The 20,007-nt window shown below is 45.6% G+C and overlaps 1 protein-coding gene across 5 annotated transcripts in view; it reads left to right on the top strand.

Moving 5' to 3' along the window:
• Positions 1-20,007, top strand: part of LOC137377269 (tetraspanin-18B-like) — a 399,133-nt gene that overhangs the window by 107,364 nt on the left and 271,762 nt on the right. The window contains exon 1 of one of the 5 annotated variants that reach the window (XM_068046810.1): positions 8,003-8,058. The exons of the other annotated variants lie outside the window; for them this stretch is intronic. The gene's annotated coding sequence lies outside the window, so the exon portion shown is untranslated. Of the gene's footprint in view, positions 1-8,002; positions 8,059-20,007 lie in introns of those variants that run through there. 5 annotated transcript variants of the gene reach the window in all.

A 20,007-nucleotide genomic window follows, 5' to 3' on the forward strand; every position in this document is an offset into this window, starting at 1 on the left:
GAACATCAAGGGGTAACAGTTAGATTCTCGCTTGTTTGAGATGGTCATTGCCTGGCACTTGTGTGGCGCGAATCTTACTTGCCACTTATCAGCCCAAGCCTGGATGCTATCCAGGTCTTGCTGCATATGGACACAGGCTGCTTCAGTATCTGAGGAGTCACGAATGGTGCTGAACATTGTGCAATCATCAGCGAACATCCCCACTTCTGACCTTATGATTGAAGGAAGGTCATTGATGAAGCAGCTGAAGATGGTTGGGCCTAGGACACTTCCCTGAGGAACTCCCGCAGTGGTGTCCTGGAGCTCAGATGATTGACCTCCAACAACCACAACCATCTTCCTTTGCGCTACGCATGACTCCAACCAGCAGTGTAGATCAGACACACTTTACACGGAGATAGTGACTGTGGGAAACAGATTTTTTTTTCCAAAAATATAATTTATTCATAAAATTTGTAAAAGTACATTTCATAACAGTTCAAATTTGACATTACATAAAGTGCAATACAGATCAATTTTTTTCAATACAACTCATGAGGTGCCTCATTACACTTGCTATTTCAGGTTATATTTATAATGTACATTCACATCTCGTGTCAAATATTCTCTGGTGCATACAGTCCGAGGGGTTTTACACGGTTTCCAGCCCCTCGGTATCTATGACGGGAGGACCTTACACAGTGGCCTTTCCCCATTAAGGTCTTGCAGTGGCTGCCCCAAGTTTTAGTGCGTCCTTCAGCATGTAGTCCTCGACCTTGGAATGTGCCAGTCTCCAACACTTAATTGTGGACAGCTCTTTGCACTGGAAGACCAGCAAGTTTCGGGCAGACCAAAGTACATCTTTCACCGAGTTGATAGTCTTCCAGCAGCAGTTAATGTTTAGCTTGGTGTGCACCCTGGGAACAGCCCATAGAGCCCTGACTCCTGCATTATGGAGTTCCTCGGAATGAACCTGACAAAAACCACTGCATCTCTTTCCGGACCTGCTTTGCAAAAATACATTTAGAAGGAGGCGGGTAATGGTCTTTTTCCCACTGCAGCTGCCTTGGGCAGTGTGTGGAGGCATTGAGACTCCGAGTAGACAGGCAGGATCTGATGGGGAGGGCCTTTCTCATCAGCAGCCAAGCTATGTCTTGGTGCTTGTTTGAAAGTTCTGGCTATGAGGCATTCTGCCAAATGAGTGCGACAGTCTGCTCGGGGAGCCATCCAACAGGATTTACCTTCTCTTTTTCCCGACAGGTGGTATGGCACAGTGCAACTGAATGGAGTGTTCTGCAGCAATGTGGCCAGATCCATCCTTCACAACACTGGGAACCTCAGCATGTAGAGACACTTGATGTTGTGTACTGGGGCTCTACGCACAGCTTGATGCAGTCGCACACAAAGGTAGCCATCAGAGTGAGGGCAACACTGGGTGTATTCTTCCCCCTTTATTTACAGATTTTAACATTGTGTCCCTGCAGACACAGTCCACTTTTGAAGGTGGCTCAGGTTACAGCACAGGAGCAGGCTATAGGCCAGACCTACGCCATGTACAGCACACCGAGAGCGCCTTGCACCTGATGACCAGGTTCTTACCTGCAATGGAGAGGGAGCATTGCTCCCACATGCCCTGTTTCTGTTTCACCATGGCTAAACGGTCCTTCCAGTATTTGGCACACTCTCCAAACCATATCCCTGGGACCGTCGGGTAGTCTGACCTGATGGTGAAGGCGACAAAGGATCGGGTGGCCTAGTTCCCGAAGAACATGGCCTCGCTCTTGCCGTGATTTACTTTGGCTTCTGAGGCCGGTTTGAACTGTCACAGATGCTCATCAGTCTGCGAACTGACAGTGGGTCCGAGCAGAAGATGGCGACATGTACAGGGAGGCTTTGACTTGAGTGCCTCCACAGTCTGGGATTGTCACCCCTCTTATGCTTATATCCTTCCTGATGGACTCGGAAAAAGATTTGATACAACACGTAAACAAAACAGGGGAGAGAGGACAGCCCTGCCTTCAGATTTGATTGGAAAACATTTTGATCCCACCCATTGATTGAAACTGCACTACTGATATTTGTGTAGAGCAGTTGAATCCATTTTGGAGAGCACGTCCATCATGTAGGTGCGCAATCTTATGTCAAAGGCCTTCTTCTGGTCCAAGCTGATGTCCCACACATAGGCAACCAAATCCCTGAGTAGTGCGAGGCTATCTGAGATCTTCCTGACGGATACAGTACAGGTCTGATTTGAGTAAATCACCAAATCCAGAGCAGACTTGACCCGATTGGCGATGACCTTGGACAGAATTTTGTAGTTCACATTAAGTAGTGAAATGGGTTGCCAATTTCTGATTTCCTCCTTCTCCCACTTCTGCTTGTAGATGAGGGTGTTCATGATTCCTTTCCTCATGGATTCTGACATGGTGCTGACCAGAAACATGTTCTCATACACTTCCAGCAGGTCTGGGCCAATCCAATCCCACAGATCGAATACAACTCAATCAGTAAGCCATCGCTTCCGGGATTTTTTACTTGTCTCAAAGGACCTGACGGCCTTTGCAAGCTCGTCCAGAGTTTGCGATTTGTTCAGATTCTCCCATGTACTATAATCTAAGACCTCTGTGATAAGAGGTCAGGAAGGACTGGGAGGCCGTGATGTCTGAGGGCTTCACATTGTACAACCTGGCATAAAAGGATTTGCTGATCCTTAGTATATCAAACTGCGATGATGTTACCAAGCCGTCTTCTTCCTCCAGGCTGCTGATCACAGAGCTCTCTCTGTGTTCCTTTTGGAAGGAGAAACGCAAGCATGTCTCATCCCGCTACGCGGAGTGGACTCTGGACCGAAAGATGATCTTGGAGGCCTCTGCAGCAAAGAGCAAGCCCAGCTGGCTCTTCCTGTCTTGGAGATCCTCCTTAACATCGACCCCTATCGACTGCAGCAGGAGCAGATTCTGCATGCTTTTCTGGAGTCGGGACATTTCCCTCTGTCACTCTCTCTCGCCCTCTGAACACCTTTGAGGATGAAGAACCTTATTGTTTTCTGGGGTCAACAGTTTCACATTCAGCTTTTATGTTCCCTGCCAACATTCTGGTCTTGCTGTAAGTGACAGTCAGTCACTATGAGACAATGGCCTGAGAAGAGCACCGGCTTGACATCGGTGGAGCTGACTGTGAATGCTCGAGACACAACTAGAAGTCTATCCTGGAATGTACAGACCTGTCGACCCTTGACCAGGTGTATCTACACAGTGCTGCATCTGCAGCATTGCTGAAGACGTCGTGCAGCTTGGCCTCTTTTCCATCAGGAAGCTGGATGTGGCATCCAGTTTGCTGTTGGCCCTGTTGGATCGTCCAGCCACATCGATGATGCAGTAGAATGGCTGGCCTGGACATCACCAGCAGCTATGGGAGTTACTGGAGGATAGTCAGCCAATCGCCGTTTTGAGCCAGGGTTGATTAACAGGAGTGGACCGATTTTATACATTATGTCTGCTACGAGGAGCCAACCACCCAACACCTCCTTAACATCAGTGATGGTAAAGTTGCCTCCCCACAGCGGAATACCCAGGTTAGAGGAACAGGAATTGTTTCCCCCTGACCAGATCAATGGCCCATGGGACCACCCAGGCAACCATTGCCTGTCGGTGCAGAAACAGCAGGTCAGCTTTGACTTTGGTGAGGTACCCCAAGGTCGAAACACATCACATTGTGGCCTTAACGCTACGTACATTAATGAAGGAAACCTTTAGACACATTAAAACTATGTATCGCTTACCAGTCCAGGAGCCTGTGCTAGTCCCAGCCCTTGGGTATGTTCCTGCATACCCATAGTGTTCACAACCTGTTGCACTGTCTTTGGGCTGAGAAAATCGCCCTGGACACCCACAAGAAGTTTGGTCTGCTGGAGTGACATAGAGGGGCCAGGGGGGTGGGGTGTGGAGGGTTGCAGTTGTGTAAGTGGGGAGGTTGGACTGTCCTCTGTTGGTGCTGTCTTTCCCTTCTGTTCCTCATCGAGGATGTTGTTGCTCCCAGCTTCCTGGAACAGGGGTGCGCTGGGGATCTTATTGCTCTTGGTGTTTTAGGGTTAGGGTGCGCTGGGCCCTTCACTGCTTCCAGTGATTTGGACCTGGGGGACTTTCTCCTCCAGCTCCTTTGCATTTTGCCACTTCTTTCGCTGGTGTCATCTTTCTTGTCCATCCTCATCCAATGAGGAGCAGCCACTGCAGTCCATTTCAGACATGAGCCTCCTTTTGCCACTAGTTTGTCCAGATGTTAATTTGCACTTATACCTGTTATAGTAGGGCAGAGAACAAATCACTGAAGCAGGTCTACTGTAATCATGGACAGAAAAATAACTGCGCTACATGCAAGATGTGTGAGAATCAAACATCTGCTGAGCCTGCAGTGCACGTCCACAGAAACAGCTTTATCTGTAGTCCCAGGCTATGGGAGTCTGGCAGTGAGTGTAGAAGCATTGATTGTTGTCAGCAGCTTGCCAATAATGACCCCTTCCAGACCAGCTTGGTGCTTTGCACATGCTTGCTTGAAAAATTAGTCTTTTGTTGCCCTGGCCCTTCCCTTGGTACCTTACTGTTTTACAAGTTTGGACTGCAGTCTTTTTCACTGTTATGTCTGAGGCATGCCCTGGTAGACTCGTTCTCTCAGAGTTTGCTGCTGTGCTGATTCATTGTGGCTTTGTGAGAGGATACAGCTGCTGCTGCTACCTTTTGTTTCACCATGTGTTTGGTGTTAGTGCAGCAGAAGAAAAATTCGCAACTTTGCAGTGATTTGACCTCACTATTCCCCACGGGCCGCTGTTCAGTCAGTAATGCAATCCATTAGGCAAATCCAGCACTTTAAACCTATTGTCCCTGTCAGCTCTCATTTTCCCGTTCCTGGCGCCAAAATAAATTCTGTTGAAGGCTTCTCTGCAAAATTGTCTGATTTCTACCAAAACAATGCTGTGTTATTTTTCTCCCCCAATATTAGGCAAATGATAAAAAAATTGCAACATAATAGATTCTCCTGCCATGACTAGCCCAAAACACACGGCAGCCAGTACCTCAAGGATTGGCAATGGCATAACCAAGCTGTGAATAACATTTCATTTCAAAAATAATCTCTAAATGATATTTTGCTGGCATCACTATGGCCAGTTGGAAGAACATGATTTGTCCTGTCACCTGCATGTAAGGTGGGAGATGCAGGGTGGGATCCACATTTTGGGGCATGTGGTTCTTTAAATTCAGGTATTTAATGATTGTTGAACTTTGATGGAGTGAATCATGTGAAACATGTGTGCTGTGGTTTAGCTGCTGGTGTGAAGCAATGAACCAGCTCTGCTGCCTTGTGCTGACTACATCTACATAAAACAGCTGCTTCTTTGTTGTGTTGCTTTCGGTTGCGGTGTTTATCTGAAGGTTATATATACTACGCTGGAAAATATATAGAAACAAGTGTAAGTCATTCAGCCCTTGTGCCATTCAATTAGAGCATGGTTGATCTGTACCTTAACTCCACCTTGTTTCTGTAACCATTAATACCCTTGGCTTTACAAAAGTCTTGAAATTTTCAACTGACCTAGTCTCAATATATTTTCGGGGAGTGAGTTTCAGATCTCCACTACCCTTTGTGTGAAGTGCTTCCTGATATCACCCCTGAACAGCCCAGCTGCAATTTTCAGGTTCTTCCCCCTTATTCTGATTTCTCCCACCAGATTAAAGGTCTGCTCGAGTCGGGAAAAAAAACCCGACCCGAACCTGACAGAACCACATCGGGCCGGAGCCCGACCAGGCCCGAGTCCTTCCATTTTTCCCCGCGCCTGACCCGACCCGAACCCGACCCGACCACCGGAATGTTAACTTTACCTACCTTCTGATTCCAAATCCGTTTTTCACTTTTTCAGTTTGTGCAGATAAGGAACAAAAACTGTAATTGGACTTAAAAGGATGTTTAAAGAGATGAAGATTGGAGCCACGCAGTCAGTGATTGTTTGGTCACGAGTTAAACAGAAACTCATGGAGTTGTGCCCAGACAGGTTGTGCCACACAGTACCAGTATCTGTATTGCTTAAAATAAACACAGCAATTGCCCAAAGGCTCAGAAAATATCATTATACATTACCTAGACTCCTGCTTTACAGGTTGAAATACTTGCTGCAAGTTTATCCAGTGAGCAGCTGAGATGCAGAGACCAGGAAGGTATAGAGTATTTAGTACTGTATGTGTGTAGACTAGAGTGCTGATGGTGATCATTTTATATGTTTATATAAATATTGTATATTTTATAATGATTAATCACTCAGGACCTTCCTGGTCTCTGCATCTCAGCTGCTCACTGGATAAACTTGCAGCAAGTATTTCAACCTGTAAAGCAGGAGTCTAGGTAATGTATAATGATATTTTCTGAGCCTTCGGGCAATTGCTGTGTTTATTTTAAGCAATACAGATACTGGTACAGTGTGGCACAGCCTGTCTGGGCACAACTCCATGGGTTTCTGTTTAACTCGTGACCAAACAATCATTGACTTCGTGGCTCCAATCTTCATCGTTTTAAACAACCTTTCAAATCCAATTAATACTGTGTGTCCGACCTGGACCCGGCCCAACCCGACCCAAGCCTGAAACCTGGACCCGGAAGAGCAACCCAACACGTTGTCGGGTCCTGTCAGGTTTAGGTCGGGTAGCAGGTCTTTACACCAGATAAAATAGTTCCTCTTTATCCTATCAAATTCTTTAATCATCTTAAACACTTCAATTAGATTACCCTTAATCTTCTATATTCAAGTCAATACAAGCCTAGTCTATGTAATCTGTCCCCATAACGCAACCCTTTTAACTCATACACTTACACATTTGCTGATATCAGAACAGCTACCAACAGAGGATTGATGAAGACATTAAGTGATTTAAGGAGTTGTCTTCCTGAGTGTAATAAATTGACTTTATTATTTTGTTTATGTGACTGATGACCCTTTCCCAGACACTTGGAGTAAACATAATAATATGTAATTTGATGGTGTTTCTATGCAGGCGGTGGGTCTTCAATATGTTGTTGTCATGTAGCGTGAGGTGATTTCACTGCTCTCAAAATACTGATGGCAACTTGAAAAGCTATTGCTAAAATACTAAATTGAAGGTTTGCCTTGCTGCATCTGAAAGCTCAGTTACAGTGATGAAGTGAGTGTGAATGTGTAGTCCAGTGACTCCATAAAGAAAGCAATCTTTGCTTTCTTTTCCAGCTGATTTACAGAAGTTGGGTCCGTGGACTTTAGTCTGTGGGCAGACTGTAAGCAAAGATGCCACTGAAAAGCAGTTGCCTTTGGAAAGTATATAGCAGCTGTAACAGGCACAGAGAAATAGCTCCAGCCTCAGTGTTACCACCTTCACCTCTTTTAATCCAGGAGGATTTAACCTGCTACCTGCATTATAACACTTATTGTAGTCCCAGGTTTCATCTCAGCATAGTTGAGTCTATCTGAACGTTACTGCAGTTTTGTACAATCTTCATTTGTAATCCCATTCTCAAGGAAAAGAAGAACTCAACACAGCTATTTTGGTCCTATTGGGCCACCATTTAGTTTAGCTGTTGAAGGGAAGGCAGGTCCTGTGCTGTCTTGTCAGGCGAGAATGGTTTTCTTCCTAGTTCCTTCCAGACTCTGCTATACAGGATGTCTGGCCTGGGGAAACAATGCTCAAAGAGACTGTCATGTGATCCCCAATTCCAGTCATTTGGAACTTGTTTGTTACTGCCGGAGGAAACTGCTTGGAAATGTCACATAACCAAGTGATTTAGTGGGTGACAGAATTCACTGCTGGCAGTATGTGTGCCAGTTAGGAAAAGATCATTGTACTGTTACAATTTTATAACTCAGAAGTGAGAGAGACTACATGACAGATGGACTGACTCCAGGAAAAACACTGCAGTGGGTTGTTACTGTGAGGAAGTAAGAAATAATAGTTTAAAAGGGAGTAGAGTAATTGTGAGTCAGCAGCAGGAATGAAAAAGGCAGCGATATACTTGAGAGAATAATAGACAGAGCTGAGAGAGCAAGACTGACAGAAAAAGCTAAAGGTGAGAGACACTGACAGACACAGAGCTGAGAATAAGTCTGATAGAGGAATAGAGATGTGTGTGAAAGAGAGTGTGACTGATGGAGGGATATAGTTATGTGTGTGTGTATGAGGGACTGAGGGAGGAAAAGAGGTGCATGTGTGAGAAAGACAGATCTCTGAGATGAATGAGTGAGTTGAGTGATGAGAAGACTGCAGTTCTTGTATTGAGTCTGAAAAATTAAATGAAGTCTGAGTGAGGACAGACAGCAATGAGATCATTGTCATAATTGTATTGAAGAGAGAGACTGTATTTTAGAATGGCATTGTTGACATGTTTTTCTGCTTTCTCCATGTGTTGTATTTCATTTCAGGTTTTTCATTGTTTTTCATTACACCTCAGACTGCATGACTTGGGTTTGCTTTGCACGGGTTGTAAATGATTTGTTTCTCCTTGCCTCCTATGTGAAATGGTTCCCCTGGACTTATTCTGTGGTATTTAAATGATGCATGTTTGATGCATGGTAGAGCAGGAGCAGAGCTTCTGCATTAAATGTCTGACACGTTGAGGGTTGCTTTTTTCACAGTGTTTTACCACGAACAATGTTCAACATTTACTGTTCCTGTTCAAAGTAAGGAGAGTTTAAGTTCTCCATAATCTCAGCTAGTTTACCCAGTGAGTAGCTGAATTATACACACCAGGAAGGTCCAAGGGACAACCTCTAGTGTGTGTTGAGTTGACTGACCTCAGCCAGAGCAGTGGAAAAACACCACTTGGGTTATGGAGCAGAAAAGCCTCTAGTGTTCGAGCACCTGAGTGCTTCCTAGTAACCCCTGTTGTGAGTGCCTGAGGATCAGGAAGAACCCTGACTGTGACATTGCTCAATGTCAAGACACTCACAAGAATGATGGTCAGTTGGGCAAGGTAATAGTGAGTACCTGATGACCATGGAGCTTGTCTCCAGCAATGAGTCATTGCATTCGGCAGAAGAGAGGAGGGGGAGAAAATGGCAGTAAAAGGTTTTTAAAATATTAAGAGAGCCTTGTGCTGACTAGTTTCCTGCATCATTTTCTGTCTCCATCTTTAGCCTCCCTATTATCGAGGAAGGGCAGAGAGAGCCCCTAGATCTCTGTCAGGCTCTTTCTCCAGTTGCTCAAATAAGTGTGATTGAGACCATTAACTCAGCATGGCAGATGTGTGCCTTCATCCTCCTGCGTGGGACACAGTGTGCCTGACCACAAGACTTTGTCACTGTGCTGATCCATGTATTTATTTGTAATGACAGCTCTCTAAGTACCTGGCAATTTCCATCTCTGTGTATTAGACTGTCATGGTTTGATGTGATTCAATGAAGAATGCTTTCCTTTACAACAGGAAAATGAACAACGGTGTCTGCTGCAGGAAATGCTTCAGACGCCAGCACTGTAAATATGATCAAAGCTCTTGTGTCAATGTGTTTGTTGAAGGTTGAGCACAATAAGCTGATGTCATGGCTTAGCTAGTCCGTGTCTTGCTGCATTGTGAGTGATGTAGTGTATTCCAACAAGCCACAGCATCACTTATAGTAGGATTGAGGCCTACACCAGCCATCCCCCACACTCTGAGTTCCCAGTCTCAAGGGAGCATGCTCATGATAGTGGAGACATGGGGAAAGGGGAGATGAGAGCTTACAATAGGGGACTGTTACTATGAGAACTAATTCTGTGACAAAATGTAGGATTCTCTAAAACCCACAACCTCACTGCTATACTGCTGTCAACCTCCGGCTCTTAGTAAAGAAAAAGAAAAACTTGCATTTATATAGCGCCTTTTATGAACACTGGACATCCCAAAGTGCTTCACGGCCAATGAAGTACTTGTGATGTGCAATTATTGATGTAATGTTAGAAACATGGTGCACAGCAAACTCCCACAAACAGTAATTTGACAATGACCATATAATCTGTTTTTGTGATCTTGATTGAGGAATAAATATTAGCCTTGACACCAGGGATAACTACTCTGCACTTCTTTGAAATAGTGCCATGGAATCTTTTGTGTTCACCTGGAAGAGCAGGTCAGGCTTTGGTCAAATGTCTCATTCAAAAGAGACAGCACATCTGCTCGTGCAGCACTCTCTCAGCACTGCACTGGAGTTTTTGTGCTCAAGTCCTGGAGTGGGATTTGACCCCCACAAGCTTCTGGCATAAAGGCAAGCATGTTACTGACTGAGTCACAGCTGACAGCTGATAAATCTGGTACTGATTGCAAGGCTTTGAGTTCCAATGATTACATTCTTTGGTTGAGATCATTATCCTCAGCCCAAATTTTTTTGGCTTCTCTAATGTGGAACATTTGGAAGAAATCTAGCTGGCTGTCCAAGCACGTGGGTCTGTGTGACCCTCCTGGGGCTGGGTGAGCTCTCTTGGTTCTCTGAGTATGTTGGACTATGAGATCCTGATTTGTAGCGCTCATCTGGTTCCTGGTATATGCGAGATTGGGTTTAAAGCCCATTTGGATCCGAACTACTACAAGATGCCAATGGTTCCAAAGAATTCACCTGGTTCCCTGAGTACATGATGATGTAAGATTATATGGGTTTATAGAGGTTCCAGAACATAGTTGATAAAACTAGAGGGGGATGACATTTTCCTGCCTCTCTTCAGGTTTCCCCATTTTTTAAGCAGATCACTGATTACTGGGAGCTGTTAAATTAGTTCTTCCCATATGCCTTAGCAGTTGTACAATGCATTAAAAAAAATGGTCAACTGTAAGTTATTGGGCAGAATAAACAAAGACAATCCAAACAAAGTTTCAACAGATATAATAACTTGCATTTATGTTGTGCCTTTTAGTATAGAACAGTATTTCCAAGCAATTCACAGAGGGATAAAGAATGGATGATGAGCCAAAGAAGGAGACAATGGCCGGATTTTACGCTCCCCAAATAAGCGGGCTGGTGGCGGAGGGGCGTAAAATTGAATGAGAAGTGGTGGGGCCATTCCCGAACCCCTCCTGCCTCCATTGCAAATTTATGCGGGATGGCGGTGAGAAACAGCCTGCCTGCCGCAGGCCAATCAAAGCCCTTAAGTGACTAATTAACTGGTCAAACCAGGCGGCCTTCTTGCAGCCTGGGGGGGTGGGGGAGGGGGTGGCAGTCCTGCTGATCAGACACCCTGTGCCCCACAGAAGGCCGTCCTCGAAGCCCCAACTGCCCCCAGTGCACAACAATCCCCCCGCCTCCACCACCCCCCCCCCAACCGACGCCCCTTGCCTCGTCCGGGCCCAATCAATTGTCCCCAGTGGGGCCCTAAAAATGTGCCTTTTGTCTGGGGCCGTCCTTCATCTTCTTGCAATGGCTGGGTGTAGTCCCAGCTGTGGCCACTGATACTGTTGGGACTAAGAGCTGCTGGCCCGCTGATTGGCAGGCAGCTCCATTAGGCAGGACTTCCTTCCTCAAGGAGATGGAAGTCCCGCCCAAGACCAATTAAAGGCCTGGGAAGCGAAAAATACGGTCTGGCTATCCAGACCCAGCAGAGGCAGGCTTGCCACTGACTTTTCAGCCGATGGACAGGGCCTCCCGCCCAACAAAAAATTCCAGTCATTAAGAGGGGCTGGTCAAAAGCTTGGTCAAAGAGTTGGGTGTTAAGCAGAATGTTAAAGGAGGAACGGGAGGTGGTGGAAGCATTTAGGAGGGAATTCCAGGCCATAGGACCTAAATGGCTAAAGCATAGCCGTGAAGAGTGAAAAGAGTCAATCACTATTCTCATTCAGCCGGTAGGGAAGGATGAAATCCATTCCAAGCACGGTGCCCCTTTACTCCTCTTTTGTAGCCTTTCTGCTCTACAGCTGGATTTATTGAGCCTGCTTTCCCCCTTGACAGTTTATTTCAATGTGTCTTGGCTCTTGTGATTTACTGATTTACATATAGCATGCATTCCGGCTCTGGGTCTGAGGCTCTCTCTCAATATAGCTGTGATTTGATCTCTTTGATCTTCAATCAGCACTCTCTTGCCAAGTTATATCATTGTTGGCAGGTTTCAAAGACTTTGTTAGTATGTGTATTAAAGGACTTCTTTTATAAAGCTGAAGAACCCTTGATTGTTAGTTCTTATTTCAAATCTTCCTGTTGTATTTGTAGAAGCTTTTCAAGGATGTAACTGTTTCTCTGGCTTGGTTCTATGATTTTATTTTCCATGCTTGTACAGAGGTGAAAAAGAAGGGATCAATCTGTATAGGAATCCCATCTGACCATTACATTGCACGGATCAGTCCATGTCAGATTTCCATTTGAATTGTACTTTCTTGGGATTAGTTTGTGTCAGATTTTTATTTGACTTGCAGTTTAGTTTAGTTTAGAGATACAGCACTGAAACAGGCCCTTCAGCCCACCATGTCAGTGCCGACCATCAACCACCCATTTATACTAATCCTACACTAATCCCATATTCCTACCACATCCCCACCTGTCCCTATATTTCCCTACCACCTACCTATACTAGGGGCAATTTATAATGGCCAATTAACCTATCAACCTGCAAGTCTTTGGCATGTGGGAGGAGACCAGAGCACCTGGAGGAAACCCACGCAGACACAGGGAGAACTTGCAAACTCCACACAGGCAGTACCCAGAATTGAACCCGGGTCGCTGGAGCTGTGAGGCTGCGGTGCTAACCACTGCGCCACTGTCTTGCAGTGTTTTCCACACTCATATTATATCTGGGTATCACTCAGGTTGGGTTCACCTTTTCATGCCCCAGATACATCAGAAATGGTTTTTCCTGGGTTGGAGGTTATTATATAAGCAGAGAATGCTCCCAGTGGGATCTTTGGCAGCAAGTAGGCATCCAGCATGATGGGCAGAATCCACTGGCAGTGCTGCAGCGGAATTATCACTGTAGCAATAGGAAAGGCAAAGAACATTGAACGGGGGCAGAATAGGTCGGGATATTGGCATTCATTTTTTTACAGAAGACCTCTGGCCAGACCAAAGCCATTAACATGTGAGAGATTGAATGAAATGGAGGAAAAGGAGGCAACCAGTTGACTCTCTACCCCCATCAGGAACTTTGGGACTTTTGGTCTCTATCCCAGTACAAGTGGCAGTCTCACCTGTCGGGACATCAATAAGAGGGGCAGATGGGATGGACATTCAGATCCCGCTTCCTTGCAGCATTTACATACAGTGGACAGGGAAGCTGTAACCAGCAGGGCTCAGGATAAGGAAAATTCAGGTCAAGGCGAGAAAGTTGCCTTATTTTCCCCACTATTTGCGTTGCTATCCAGTTTGATTTGGAGTGGGATAGTGGAGGAAAGTTCAGCCCAGTCTGTCTTCTCAGTTGCACTTGTATTATCTGTAGGTGTGGTGACCACTAATCTTACGCCAAGCTCAACTGCTACTTAAAACCACCTGGAAACAAAATTAATCTATGGGAGAGAGAATAAATTTAAGTTGCTTGCCAGTTTCCCTGAGATAATCTTGCATCATGAAAAAGAAAGAATCGTTAGCTCTGCAGAGCTAAACTTATAAAATCTCATTACTATTACTTTCAGCCTTTGTCCCTGTTTTAGGCTTTGCACAGTGATCTGAAGTGTTATGACAAAAAGCCACTTGGGGATGTAGTTGCTATGGAAACCTCCCTTATGTGATAAACAGATGTATTTTGAAGAGCTAGAAGAAGGAAATCGAGAGGATTTTTCCATCTCTGTGAGACAGAAGGAAGGGTATTACATTATCAATGAATTCATTTCAATTTGAAATGAAATGGCTTCCACCTCAGGCCTAGTCCTCGATTGTTGTAAATTGGAATGTGGGCGAGGAGCTGATTAAAACACCTAGTGCATGCTGGAAACTTCACCGTGTCCAATAGCAAGATGATTGTGAAAAGTCATCTCAATTTCTCAATCTCAAGGTTTTGACATGTCACCACAGCGAGAAACTGCTTGTTGAAAATAATCAGTGACTGGTGACAGCAAACTTATTAATCTAACCCCTGCTGACCGAACTCACTCTGGTAGCTCACACACTCAACTGAATGAACTTACAATTGACAACTCAGCTACAGGGAAGGCTGAGGAAACAAGATAATCCATTTCAGTGTGTACACATCTTTAAAAATGCTATCTAATTTTGTTGGATCAAAATTTGGAAGTTCTGCAGCAAATTGACTTTATTTTCTGATTTTTAAGCACATCCATACAGCAACTCCACTCACCTAACCATTTCACCCATGAACATAGATCACCAAATCCAATCTCTCTGTGGGGTATGGTTCTCACGGTCTCGATACATATACCTCCATCTATGTATTGGTGGTTCTCATCCATTTATAAATAAAGCCTGTGTATTTTCCTTTGTCTATATTTAACCATGTCTCTGTGTGTCACTGTGCTTACTGACCTACACTGGCTCCTGGTAAGACAACACCTCGATTTTAAAATTCTCGTCCTTGTTTTCAAATGTTCTTTTATTCGTTCATGGGATGTGGTTGTCGCTGGCCAGCATTTATTGCCCATCCCTGATTGCCCTTAAGAAGGTGATGGTGAGCTGCCTTCTTGAATCGCTGCAGTCCACATGCTGTAAGCTGTACCAACAGTGCTGTTCGGAAGGGAGTTATGGGATTTTGACCCAGCGACAGTGAAGGAATGGTGATATAATTCCAACTCCTGCAGAGATGTCCTGGAGCTGAGATGATTGAACACCAACAACCACAACCATCTTCCTTTGTGCTCGGTATGACTCCAACCAGCCAAGTTTTCCTCCTGATTCCAATTGACTCCAGTTTTGCAAATGGTGTGTGGCTTGGAGGGGAACTTGCAGGTGTGGTGTTCCCATGCATCTGCTGCCCTTGTCCTTCTAGGTGGTAGAGGTCATGGGTTTGGAAGGTGTCGTTGAAGGAGCCTTGGTGAATTTGTGCAGTGCATCTTGTAGATGGTACACACTACTGCCACTCTGCGTCGGTGGTAAAGGGAGTAAATGTTGACAGTGGTGGATGGGGTGCCAATCAAGAGGGCTGCTTTGTCCTGGATGGTGTTGAACTTCTTGACTGTTGTTGGAGCTGCATCCATCCAGGCAAGTGGAGAGTATTCCATCACACTCCTGACCTGTGCCTTGTAGATGGTGGACAGGCAGTGGGGAGACAGGAGGTGAGTTACTCTTTGTAGGATTCCTAACCTCTGACCTGTTCTTGTAGCCACGCTTTTCATGTGGCTGGTCCCTGGTCCAGTTCAATTTCTGGTCAATGGATATCCCCAGGATGTTGATCGTGGGGGATTCAGCGATGGTAATGCCACTGAACATTGAGTGGAGATGTTTAGATTCTCTCTTGTTGGAAATGGTCATTGCCTGGCACTTGTGTGGTGCGAATGTTACTTGCTGCTTATCAGCCCAAGCCTAGATATTGTCCAGGTCTTGCTGCATATGGGCACGGGCTGCTTCAGTATTGAAGAGTTGTGAATGGTGCTGAACATTGTGCAATCATCAGCGAACATCCCCTCTTCTGACCTTATGATTGAAGGAAGGTCATTGATGAAGCAGCTGAAGATGGTTGGACCTATGACACTAACCTGAGGAACCCCTGCAGAGATGTCCTGGAGCTGAGATGATTGAACACCAACAACCACAACCATCTTCCTTTGTGCTCGGTATGACTCCAACCAGCAGAGTTTTCCTCCTGATTCCAATTGACTCCAGTTTTGCAAGGGTTCCTTGATGCCATACTCGGTCAAATGTTGCCTTGAAGTCGAGAGCAGTCACTCTCACCTCGCCTCTGGAGTTCAGCTCTTTTATCTATGTTTGGGCCAAGGCTGCTATGAGGTCAGGAGCTCAGTGGCCCTGGCAGATCCCAAACTTAGCGTCAGTGAGCATGTTATTGCTAAGCAAGTGCCACTTGATAGCACTGTCAACGACACCTTCCATCACTTTGCTGATGATCAAGAGTGGACTGATAGGGTGGTAATTGGCTGGGTTGGATTTGTCCTTTTTGTGTACAGGGCAATTTTCCATGTTGCCGGGTAGATGCCAGTATTGTAGCTGTACTGGAACAGCTTGGCTAGGGGCATGGCTAGTTCTGGAGCACAAGTCTTCAGTACCACAACCAGAATGTTGTCAGGGCCCATAGCCTTTGCAGTGTCCAGTGCCTTCACCATTTCTTCTTATCACGTGGAGTGAATCGGATTGGCTGAAGACTGACATCTGTGATGTTGAGGACCTCAGGAGGAGGCTGAGATGGATCATCCACTCGGAACTTCTGGCTGAAGATGGATGCAAATGCTTCAGCCTTGTCTTTTGCACTGATGTGCTGGGCTCCCCAATCATTGAGGATTAGGATATTTGTGGAGCCTCCTCCTCCTGTTAGTTGCTTAATTGTCCACTGCCATTCGTGACTGGATGTGGCAGGACTGCAGAGCTTAGATCTGATCCATTGGTTGTGGGATCGCTTAGCCCTGTCTATCACATGCTGCTGCTGCTGTTTGGCATGCAAGTAGTCCTGTGTTGTAGCTTCAGCAGGTTGACACCACATTTTTAGGTATATCTGGTGCTGCTCCTGGCATGCTCTCCTGCACTCTTCATTGAACCAGGGTTAGTCCCCCGGATTGATGGTAATGGTAGAGTGAAGGATATGCCGGGCCATGAGGTTACAGACTGTGGTTGACTACAATTCTACTGGTGCTGATGGCCCACAGTGCCTCATGGATACCCAGTTTTGAGTTGCTAGATCTATTCAAAATCTATCCCATTTAGCGCGGTGGTAGTGCTGCACAGCGAGATGGAGGGTATCCTCAATATGATGACGGGACTTTGTCTCCACAATGACTGTGTAGTGATCACTCCTACCAATACTTTCATGGACAGATGCAGTTGCAAAAGGTAGATTGGTGAGCATGAAGTGAAGTATATTTTTCCCTCTTGTTGGTTTCCTCACCACCTGTTGCAGACCCAGTCTACCAGTTATGTCCTTTAGGCCAGCTCAGTCAGTATTGGTGGTCCTGAGCACTTTGGTGATGGATATTGAAGTTCCCCACCCAGAGTACATTCTGTGCCCTTGCTACCCTCAGTTCTTCTTCCAATTGGTGTTCAACATGGAGAAGCATCAGCCGAGGTGGGGGGGGCGGGGGCGAGGCAGATGTGGTAGGTGGTAATCAGCAGGACATTTCCTTACCCATGTTTGACCTGATACTATGAGACTTCATGGTGTCTGAAGTCAATGTTGAGGACTCTCAGGACAACTCCCACCACTGTGCCACCACCTATGGTGGGTCTGACCGTCCTGCCGGTGGGACTGGATATACCCAGGGATAGTGATGGTGGTGTCAGGGACATTGTCTGTAAGGTATGATTCCGTGAGCATGACTATGTCAGGCTTGACTAATCTGTGGGACAGCTCTCCCAACTTTGGCACAAGCCCTCAGCAAGGAGGACTTTGAAGGGTCAACAGGGCTGGGTTTGCTGATGTCGTTTCCAGTGCCTAGGTCTATGCCAGGTGGTCTGTCTGGTTTCATTCCTTTTCTTAGCTGTCGTAGCAGTTTGGTACAACTGAGTGGCTTGCTAGGCCAGTTCTGAGGGCATTTAAGAGTCAACCATATTGCTGTGGGTTTGGAGTCACATGTAGGCCAGACCTGGTAAGGACAGCAGATTTCCTTCCCTAAAGGACATTGGTGAACCAGATGGGTTTTTACAACAATCAACAATGGTTTCATGGCCATCATTAGACTAGCTTTTTATTCCAGATTTATGAATTGAATTCACATTTCTCCATCTGCTGTGGTGGGATTCAAACCCATGTCCCCAGAGCATTAGTCTGGGCCTCGGAATTACTAGTCCAGTGACTTTACCACTACACCCTGGAACCTTCCCACCCTACAACCCTTTGCAATGTCTGCATTCCTCCAAATCTGGCCTCTTGCATATTTGTATATTTCTGATTTTAATTGCTTCGCCTTTGATGTTGTGCCATCAGCTGTCTGGGCCAAAATTTTGGAATTCCTAAGCTTTTGTTCAGCTGTCTTAATATCCCCATATGTGGCTCAGTGTCAAATCTTTGCCACTTTTTCCCTGCCCAGAAATAAATTAAATCACTGTTTTTGAGCAAAATATGTCCACTAATATATCCAGGCAGGTATGTTGCCTGCCTGATGCCAGGATAAATGATGATGAGCACTCTGAGAGGGAGGGTGCACAGCCAGAGGTCGAGGTCCATATCGGTACCAACAAAATGGGTAGAAAGAGGGATAAGGTGCTCCAGGCAGATTTTAGGGAGCTAGGACAGAAACTAGCAAGCAGGACCTCAAAAGTCATAATCTCTGGATTTTTCCCAATGCCATGTGTCGGAGTACAAAAATAGGAGGATAGAGCAGATGAATGCTTGGCTAGAGAGATTGTGCAGGAGCGAGGGCTTTAGATTCCTAGGATTTTGGGACCAGTTCTATGGGAGCTGGGACCTATACAGGCCAAACAGGTTGCACCTAAACAGAGCTGAGACCAATGAACTTGATGGGGCAGTTTGCTAGTGCTGTCAGCAGGGGGCTGGGAATCAGGATGTAGCATTAGGAAGGATAAACAAGCTGCACAAAAAATTAGGAGAAACAGATAGCACTAGAGTAAGTAATACTAAGGTATTAGGTGGGGTCAGTGTAAGAGGTAATGTAATAACGTCTAAATTAGGTTTGCAGTGCATATACGTAAACACACAAAGTATAGAAAATAGGATTGGTGAGGTCAGATGCAGATAGCTACATGGAAATATGATGAGGCGCTAACGCCTCAGGAAAGGGCAGGACTGGGTACTAAATATTCCTGGATTCCAGGTGTTCAGGAAAGATAAAGGGGCGGCACAGTGGCGCAGTGGTTAGCACTGCAGCCTCACAGCTCCAGCGACCCGGGTTCAATTCTGGGTACTGCCTGTGTGGAGTTTGCAAGTTCTCCCTGTGTCTGCGTGGGTTTCCTCCGGGTGCTCCGGTTTCCTCCCACATGCCAAAGACTTGCAGGTTGATAGGTAAATTGGCCATTATAAATTGCCCCTAGTATAGGTAGGTGGTAGGGAAATATAGGGACAGCTGGGGATGTGGTAGGAATATGGAATTAGTGTAGGATTAGTATAAATGGGTGGTTGATGGTCAGCACAGACTCGGTGGGCCGAAGGGCCTGTTTCAGTGCTGTATCTGTAAAAAAAAACTAAATAGGGAAGGAAAGAAAGGAGGAGGGGTAGCAGTATTGTTTCAGGAAACCATTACAGTGATAGACAGAGAGGATGTCTTGGAGGGTCAATGCCTGAATTTGTTTGGCTAGAGTTAAGAAACAATAGTAGTGGGTGTATTTTATAGGCCACCAACTAGTAGGAAAGATGTAGAGGAAATTTGCAGGGAAATTACAGAGAGATGCAAAAACTATAGAGGATGATAATGGGGGCTTCAATTATCCTATTTTAGACTGGCACAGCAATAGTGCAAGGGGCAGAGAAGGGGAAGAGCTTCTGAAGTACATTCAGGAGAATTTTCTTGATCAGTATGTTTCTGGTCCAATGAGGAAGGAGGCATTGCCAAATCTGGTTCTGTGGAATGAGGTGGGTCAAGGGATTGGCAGCAAACTTATAAGGAAATTCAAAAGTCTTCTATGAGCATATAAATAGTGAAAATTAGTAAGAGGAGGGCTGGGGGCCAATTAGGGACCAAAAAGAGGATTTATGCATGGAGAGTCATAGTGAAAGAGGAGGTAGGTGAGATACTGCCTGGCTAAAAATTGGCAAGGCGGAAATATTAGAAAGGATAGCTGTACATAAAGTGGATAAGTCACCAGGACCAGATGAAATGCATCCAAAGATACAGGGGAAGGTAAGGATAGAAATTGTGGAAGCACTGGTCATAATCTTCCAATTCTCTTCAGGTGCAGGGGTGGTACTAGAGGACTGGAGAATTGCAAATGCTATACTCGTGTTCAAAAAAGGGTGCAAGGATAAATCCAGAAACTACAGGCCAGACAGTTTAACTCTTGGT

Source organism: Heterodontus francisci, chromosome 14 (genome assembly GCF_036365525.1).
Source record: "Heterodontus francisci isolate sHetFra1 chromosome 14, sHetFra1.hap1, whole genome shotgun sequence".
NCBI classification, from domain to species: domain Eukaryota; kingdom Metazoa; phylum Chordata; class Chondrichthyes; order Heterodontiformes; family Heterodontidae; genus Heterodontus; species Heterodontus francisci.